At 43.0% G+C, this 9,568-nt stretch overlaps 1 pseudogene; it reads left to right on the top strand.

Annotated features, from left to right (window-relative positions):
- Positions 1 to 6,166: 6,166 nt before the first annotated feature.
- LOC146501206 (meprin A subunit alpha-like) lies at positions 6,167 to 9,297 on the top strand (annotated as a pseudogene).
- Positions 9,298 to 9,568: the final 271 nt, after the last annotated feature.

Raw genomic sequence — 9,568 nt, 5'->3', positions numbered from 1 at the left:
TCTGTGAACACTTCACTTGGCACACCGTGTCGTGCAAATACGGCTTTCATAGAGCTGATTACAGCCTCTGCTGTTGTTGTTTGCAGTCTACATACTTCCGGATACAAAGAGTAGTAGTCTGTGACCACAATATAGTCCTTTCCTCCAGACACAAAGAGGTCAGCCCCCACTTTCTGATATGGTCGGTCTGGCACTGGGTGCGGCTTTAGTGGCTCGGCAGGATTGCTTGCTTGATATGTCAGACATGTTGAACAGTTCAACACTTCATTTGTCACATCCTGATTAATCCGTGGCCAGTACATCACCTCACGTGCTCTCCTTTTACATTTTTCCATGCCTAAGTGCCCTGCGTGTATCTTTTTGAGCATCTCTCCTCGCAGGCTCTTTGGGATGACAATTTTATTCCCTTGAACACCACATCATCCACTACAGACAGTTCTGCTCTGCAGTTCCAATACTCTTGAATAACAAGTGAGCAGTTTTGCTTACAGCTGGGCCATCCATCTATGATGGTTTTGCGCAGTACTTGTAACGTTCCATCTTTGCTTGTCTCCGTTCTTATGAGTTCCATCTTCTCTTCTGCAACAGGAAGTGCACTTGTGACCATGCCCACATATGTTCTTACATCATCATCCATCTTGGTGTTTGCTGGCTCATTCGGATCAACAGCTCTGGATAATGTGTCAGCTGTGTACATCCGCTTGCCAGGTGTGTACATCACGTTAAGCGTGTAACGTTGCAGCCGGATCCTCATTTTTTGGATTCTCAGTGGACAGTCATTTAGTGGTTTTTGGAACAATGCTATCAGTGGCTTGTGGTCAGTTTCAACACTGATGGCCTGCCCGGACACAAACTGGTGAAATCTCTCACAGGCGTATGTTATGCTGAGCAGTTCTTTTTCAATCTGTGCATATCTTGTCTCTGCGTCTGTCATGGATCGCGATGCATATGCAACAGGCTGCCACTCATCATACATTTTTTCAGAGAGATTGGGTATGAATTTTCCCATGTAGTTTATCATGCCATTAAATCTCTGCACATCTTTCTTGCATTGCGGCCTCGGCATGTTTTCAATTGCAGATACCTTTTGAGGATCTGGTCTGATGCCTTCACTGCTCAGGATATCTCCAACGAATGTCAGTTCCTTCGCCCCAAGCTGACATTTCTCTTTGTTCAGCTTCAGATTGGCTTTTCTGGTTGCTTCAAGAACATTTCTCAGTCTCATGTCATGTTCAGCTTTTGTGCTACCCCACACAATGATGTCATCCATTGACGTGTCGAATCCTTCCAGGTGTTCATAGATCATGTGTATTGTTTTGTGATACACCTCAGGTGCTGAAGCAATGCCAAACGGCAGTCGCCGGAATCTGTACCTGCCAAATGGGCTGTTGAACGTGCACAGTTTTGAACTTGCTTCGTCCAGCTTCAGTTGCCAAAATCCTGATGAAGCGTCTAGCTTGCTAAAGTACTTGGCTTTTGCAAACTGTGACATTATCTCTTCTCTTGTAGGTAGTTTGAAATGTTCTCTCTTTATTGCTCTATTCAGATCTCTAGGATCCATGCAAACTCTGAGCTTTCCAGTCTTTTTCTCCACAATAACAAGAGAACTCACCCACTCCGTTGGTTCATCTATCTTTTCAATCACTTCCAGGTTTTCCATCCTGTCCAACTCGGCTTTCAGTGACTTTTGTAGAGCAAATGGTACTTTGCGGCATGGATGAATGACTGGTGTTGCACTTTCATCGACTCTGATTGTGTGTTCTCCAGCAAGGCAACCAGGTCCCTGAAATAGGTCACCATATTCCTTCATCAACTCATTATAGTCCATGTCATCATCAGTTTCCACAACGAGCACTCTTTTCACTAGGTTCAGACTCTCACAGGCATGTAACCCTAGTATAGGCTGCACATTCTTCGGCACCACAATGAATGTTAGTGTGTGCTCCTTGTCTTTGTGTGTCACTTTAACCATGCATTTTCCTTTCACAGGTATTTCTGCACCTGAGTATCCACTCACTTTCACCTTCGTTGCATGCATTTTAGGTCTAGGTCTGATTTTCTTGAACTCTGCTTCTGATATGACATTCACTTGAGCTCCAGTATCCAGCTTGACTTTCATGAGTGTGTCATTCACTTTGAGTGTCATTATCCAGTCCTTTTCACCTGTCTTATTGTCTGTCACTGCAGCTACATAGAGTTCCTCTGTGTCTTCTTCATCCACAGTATGGACTGTACTTTGTTTCAGGGTTTGAGCTTTGCAGCACCTAGCATAAGGAGGATGTTGCATTCCGCAGCGACCACAAGTCTTTTCTTTTCTGTCCCTGTTTGCTGGCGATTTCAATTGCAGTTTCATTTCAGCGGCAGCACTCTCCTTTTTGACTCTGTGTGTGTTCTTATTCACAGCATCCACTCTGCAGCTGTCACTAAGCAGTTCTTTAGCTTGTGCCCTCACTGTTTCAGCTGCTCTGCACGGTGTTAATGCTTTTTCCAGGTCAAGATTTTCCTCTCTCAGTAGCCTCTCTCTCAGACCGTTGTCTGGAATCCCGCACACAAGTCTGTCTTTTATCAAAGAGTCTGTCAGTCCTCCAAATTCACATGTTTTACTCCTGTTCTGCAGCTCTGTGACATACTGATCTATTGTCTCCCCTGTCTTCTGTACACATCGAAGAATCTGTGCCTCTCAAATGTCACATTTCTCTTAGGTATGCAGTAAGCCTCAAACTTCTCCATTATTTTATTCAGCTTCATTCCGTCACCATCAGTAAACGTGAAGTTATTATAGACTTCCAGTGCCTCATCACCCACTATATGCAAAAACACTGACGCTTGCTTTTTATCACTTGCCTCGTCAAGTCCAATTGCTGATAGGTACAATGTGAAACGTTGCTTAAATCTTCTCCAATTTTCAGCCACATTTCCAGTCAACTGAAGAATCGGTGGTGGGTGTAAGCCGTCCATGCTTACGTCGCTAGGTCTCTTTTCTCTCCCTCGGCGAGTTAGCTACACTACGTTCACTGCTAAGCTGATCCGTCGGTACTGCTATATTTTAGTCCGTTACCTTTCTTCAAGTCCATCTTCTGACACCATGTCTTGTTTCTTTATGTTGTTGTGGGTTCTTAAGAATGACACCATTACTTGAAGAGAAGGTATTTTATCGAACTGTGGTTCACATGTAAACAAAGCTTCACCATCACAGTCTACTCCGAGGTAACTCCCTCTGGTTCTCTAGCTCCCCCTACAGTCTAGGAGTATTAACAACATAAAACATGATACTAGGCAAATAAGGATTTGCTGTTATCATTACAATAACAAGGTGCAATAACAATTAATGTGCAATAATAACAGTGTGCAATACAAATACACTTATTCTTCTTTTTTATTACTAAGTTATTATACTGTGTTGTGTTGTTTGTGTTGCGTTGTGATGTGTCGTATCGGGTCGTGTTATGTTATATGTAGTGCCGACGTAGGACAGTTTTCCAATTTCATTGTACTATTGTACTATATATGACTGTGCAATGACAATAAAGAAATCTTATTCCTCTTTGTTTTCTTAGTTTCATGTTTTGTCTGCAATCAGCTAAATAAAGCTCGCTTTTGGTTAAAGTCACATCCCGTCTCCTGCAACACCTCTCTCTCTGCATCTGCATCTGGGTCCTGAAGTCAAAACACTTCGGCACACCCCACCATGACACCATACTGTCTACTGTTCTCCATCGTCATGATTTTTTTCATCCCTGCCCAGTTCTTCCCTATCCGCCATTCGCAAATGCAGCAGCAAGCTTCCTACCACCGAACTGCCAGTTTCTCAGCAAAGACGACGCACACACAAAAAAGGCACCATGTCTCCGGTTCTCCATCCGTCGGTGGCAAAATGCAGTATGCTTTGGCACCGAGTTGCCAGGTTCCCAATCTCTCATCTGCTAAACTCTGCAGCAAACGTCAGCACAGAGTTGCCAGGTTCTCAGCTACTCATCCCTCCTCTGCTAAACTCCGCAGCAAACGTCGGCACCAGGTTGCCAGCTACCCATCCCTCCCTTGAACAATTCGGCAGCAAACCTTGGCACCGAGTTGCCAGGTTCCCAGCCTCTTACGCCTCCGCGGCTAAACTCTGCAGCAAACGTTGGCATTGGGTTGCCAGGTTCCTTTCTCCCTCATTCGCAAAAGCAGCAGCAAGCTTTTTGACTATTGAGTTGCCAGTTTCTCAGCATAGTTAGGGAAAAAAGGCCACAGAGTTGCCAGTACTCCATCCCTCCGTAGCAAATGCAGTATGCTTCGGCACCAAGTTGCTAGGTTCTCGACCACTCATAACTCCTCTGCTAAACTCAGTGGCAAATGTTGACACTGAGTTGCCAAGTTCTCGGCCACTTATCCCTCCTTTGCTAAACTCCAGTATGGTATGCCAGGTTCCATTCCCATTCCCTAAGCAGCTCAACCTTCTGGCACTGGATTGGCAGCTTCTGCCATCAATCACTTGCGCAAAAAAAAAAATCCTCTCTCCAGGATGCCAGTTTTTCAGTTTCGTCCAGTCTTCCACAAGATGTAGCTGCAAACCGTTCCGGCACTGAGATGCCAGTTTCGCTGCCATCTTTCCTGCCCTCACAAAGCACTGGTAAACCTTCGTGGCACCGGGATGCCAGGTTCTGTCCTCTATCGCTCCTTTCAAGACATCCAAACTGTGCCAGGCGCATAATTATTCATGGCATTCCTTCACTTCTCATGTGCTTTCCGTGTCATGTGCTTTCACTGGCATCATCAGGCATCCACCCTCGACACAATCATTCAAGACTGCTTTCTAAGTCGACTCACGGTTCTGACTACGTCTAAATGGCTTATCATCTAAGCCAAGTCCAGTGGACTCGCACTCTGGTCTTGGATGACTTTGGAGGTTATTATTAAAGAAGATTATTTTCCTCTAATCAGTCTTTCAATTCCTTAACTCTTCCCAAGCTGCTGCTATCACTTCTGTTCATTCAGAAATCAGCTCAGTTGTTATCGCTACCTTATCTGAAGCAATTAACCAGCTAAGCACCACCTCTCCATCTTCTACTCAAAGACAAGCTCACACAAGCTTTTTGAGCCGTCAAGCCTTACCTCAAATCTCAAATCCAGCATTCTTCTCTGTCAGAGCTTCAGCTCAAAGTCGAGCCACATCGCTACCTGATCGAGGATTCCCCTCATTCATCTATTAAAATTTCCATTGTTTCCTTTAATCTCTTCTCCTGCCATTCCTTCCTAATTGTCCGAGCTGATCTACTCCACACCATGGAGCGATGTTTGCTTTCCCTGAGCTTGTCTTTGCCCCAATCTCCTTCTCTCTCTCCCACCTGTCGCGGCAGATGGCTCCCCCTCCCTGAGCCTGGTTCTGATGGAGGTTTCTTCCTGCTAAAAGGGAGTTTTCCCTTCCCACCGTTGCCAAAGTGCTTGCTCATGGGGGGTCATACAATTGTTAGGCTTTTCCTCTAGACATCATTGTAGGGTCTTGAGGTGTCCGTCACTGTGGCTCGGTGCTGTATAAATAAGTTGAATTGAAAATCAAATTATTAACACTGACGTCTTCAACCTTCATATTGCACAGTTATTACTGCTTCTGGATGCCTTCTTTGGGGATCTGCCAGGCCCAGGAGCCGTCGTCAGTCCCCTTCGAGGCCTTCCCCAAACCTCAAGCTCAATTCATGTCCAAGTGTTTACCTTTACCTACTGTCAAACCTAAAATGAGGAGGTGGGCCCAGCTAGTGAATTGGAGATTATGTATTGGAATTTCAGGAGCAGGACCACACCTCCAAACATGCCCCAGCTAGTGAAATTAAACTTATTAAAAAACGAACACATCACCTGACTTTGCAGTTAATTATGGCCATACAAAGGTTTATTTCCAGTCAAGAAAACCTTGAAAGGATATGAAAATTGTGGATAATCTGCCTCACAATCAAGAAACTATAGACAGCTTTGACTAATTCCTGGAGAACAGTGCACAGTGGATCACTTTAGGCAAACGTTTGCCTAAATATTGTATTTGCTGTAGGCTGAAAAAATAACTTCAAATGAATGCTAACTTTGCTGTATGGCTGCTGCAAGCACATGCAGGACATTAGCTAAAGAATTAAGTCTTTTAACCATTTCTGACAATTCTGTTAGTTTTGACCAAGTCTGTACATTTTCGGCAATGTGTCCCCAACATCCAGGTTTCCAACATGAATATTCTTATTTTGTCCACTCAGACACTCATGCTCATTGGAACAAACCAACAGCCACATCCTGACCAGTGTGGGATGACAGCTGTAAATGCTTCCGCAGTCAAGACTTTGGCTGGAGCACATTCATTTCCCACTCACATCTACAAAGGAGGAGCTTCCTCAAGAACAATAATCTCATTGTTACTGCCGACTTCAGTGGTAAGGATCTGAAATGTGATGCCCCATTTAATTTTTCTATCTAACATTTTAAATTAGCATCTTCTCAATGGTTTGCTAGATTTGACCCACCTAATCAAGACTGAGGTGCCTGTTCAACTGGCCCCACCAAGCAATGACATCATAGATGAGAAGTACCAGAGTAAGATGGAAATGAGACCAGAGGCTCCAAAACACAGGCTGTATCCCAATTCAGGGTCTCCAGCCTTAAAGGCCACATTTTATGGCTGATTACATCACAGCGACGCGACGAAGGCTGTCCTAATTAGGCTGCTCAAATACGTCCTTCATTTCCCTGAATTTTAAGGATGTGGGGGTGTAGACTTCATGGCCCAACATATCCTGGCCGAAGAGTAAACTTTTAAAAGTAAGTACTGAATATTATGTCACTTATTTATGTGCAAATGTTTAATAATGAAGAACATTAAAACATTACTGTTGGCCACATGTCGGCAAAGTTATTTGCCATTAGAGATGTTTGTACTTTCTGCGTTTACTTTGTTTTAAAGCCTTTACTTTAAAATATACGCCGTTTAGAATCAGAATCAGAATACTTTACTGATCCCTAGGGGAAATTATTTTTCGTCACAGTGCTCCATTATAAACAAACATTACAAAGACAGACAATACACTAATTAAGAATAGCACAATATATACAGGCATATGTATACATAAAAGTCACTTATTAATAAATAGCTGAAAATAACATGTGCAAGAAGGGTGTAGCTGTTGCAGTAAACAGTGTGTTAAGTGGATGAGTTGTACAGGGAGATGGCCACAGGCAGGAATGATTTCCTGTGTCGTTCAGTGGTGCTTTTCGGTAATCTCAGTCTTTCACTGAACGTGACTGACCAGCATGTCATGGAGTGGGTGGGAGATGTTATCCAACATAGTCTTCATCTTGCACAACATCCGCCTCTCTGACACCACCTTGAGGGAGTCCAGCTCCATCCCCACAACATTAATGGCTGTTAGAAACATTTCCAGTGGTTAGTATCATGGTTGCTGGGCAACCTGGGCAGCGTGACGGAGGCTGGACTGTCCCATTTCACAGGCCTCGCACTTCCGGCCTTAGGGGTCTTTGAGTACGCGGCCCTTGTGGACCATTAAGGCTGTGTACTTTAAGGCTGCAGACCCTGAATTGGGATACAGCCACAGAGTGGCATGTGCTGCCAACCCCTGTCTCCCCAACCCCTGTTTTAATGGAGGAGTGTGTGTGGAAAGTGAGGGGAAATCATCTCGCAGGTTTGTGATGGTCTCGTTTTCAGAATCAGAATCAGAATACTTTATTAGACTGACTTAAACTGACTACAGTTTCAACCAGTCTTTTGTTATCCATTGACAACTCTGTTGTCACACCCTCCCCTCAGGTTAAGAGTCTTGGTGTCATCCTCGATAGCACTCTGTCCTTCACAGCACATATAAATAATATCACTCGGTCTTCCTACTTTCATCTCCATAATATTAACCGTCTTCGTCCCTCACTCACACCACACAGTACCGCCATACTTGTCAATGCTCTTGTCACATCTCATCTGGATTACTGTAATTCTCTTCTCTATAGTCTACCTCATAGATCCCTCCACAAATTGCAGTTAGTTCAAAATACAGCTGCTCGTATTATTTCCAGAACTAGATCCACTGAACATATAACACCTGTTCTTAAACAGCTCCATTGGCTCCCAGTTCACCTCCGTGTCAATTTCAAGATCCTGCTTCTCACTTTCAAAGCGCTTCATAACCTTGCTCCTCCATATCTATCCGATCTTCTCCATACATACTCACCCCTTCGTACACTCCGCTCTTCTTCAGCTTCCCTTCTGTCTGTTCCACCTGCTCGCCTGACTACCATTGGACTAAGAGCCTTTAGTTGTTCTGCCCCGAGACTTTGGATGCACTTCCACTTGCTCTACGGACCACACACTGTCTCACCACTTTTAAATCACGTCTCAAAACTCATCTATTTAGAATTGCATACACCTGATCTGTCTTAGGCCATTTGTACCTTGCTCAGTTTTTATATTTGCTTTTATACTTTTATGACTGTTTATGTCTAAATTTTATCTTACCATGTCTGCTATCTATACATTTTTCTTATGTTTTTTATGGTATTGTTTATGTGTTACTGTAAGGTGACCTTGAGGGTCTGAAAGGCGCCTATAGATAAAATGTATTATTATTATTATTATTATTATTATTATTATTATTATTATTATTATTAGTTCCTAAGGAAATTATGTGGGTTACAGTTGCTCCAAGACAGCAAAAGTAAAAGACTAAACTATTTAAACAACACAATATGTTACAAATTTTAGAAATAGCATATAAATAGCATATAAATAATATATACATACATTTTGGGATGAATATACTGTGTGGCATTATTAATCATGGGGTAATTTTTTTATTTTTGGGCTTACTGCTTTCCATAATATTTAATTTTATATTATAGATTTTATTATCGAAGGAATATAAATGGATGAGGTCAATGACACAATCTATAAGGCTGAAATCTTTATAAACATGCACATTTTTATTCCATTGCAACATCAGATCAATATCACCCCTGAGCCTGGGCATTAGACACAGTTTTAAAGCATGTTTTTAAGATACAGTGGGTTGCTTTCATATTAAAAGGTCTGTCTGCTGCTTTTCAGGTGTGCAACAAGCCAGGCCAGATACTACTCTGGAAAGATGTGTGAGAAGCTTAACCTCTTAAGCCCCAAGCCTAACTGATCTCCTGCCTTTTGCCCCCGTATCAGGGGGCGTTGGGGCTTAAGAGGTTAATATGGATAGAAGCTTCCTGGCAGCTGTGACTGGTGGCACAACAGGAACAGTAGTGCTGACCCTGGCTATTGTATTCATTATCAGAAGACCACAGTAACTTTCACTTGAGTGGATGACATTTTCTCTGCATTTGCTCATTAATGAAATCAAAACTGTCATCAGTACTGGAGTGTAATGTAGCTGAAACTTTAACTTTGAAATGTAAATTTGTTATATTATGGCTCATTTGGGAGGGAGATGGATTGTGAATGTTTCCACTTGCAAAGATTATTGTATCACATAAACCTTTCCATTGATTTTTGAAATAACAAGGACCTTCTATTAGGCATCAGGATTAGAAGCAATATAGGGACCAGGAGTAAATTGAG

Source organism: Neolamprologus multifasciatus, chromosome 15, assembly GCF_963576455.1.
Source record: "Neolamprologus multifasciatus chromosome 15, fNeoMul1.2, whole genome shotgun sequence".
NCBI lineage: Eukaryota > Metazoa > Chordata > Actinopteri > Cichliformes > Cichlidae > Neolamprologus > Neolamprologus multifasciatus.
This window is presented reverse-complemented; position numbering and strand designations above follow the sequence as displayed.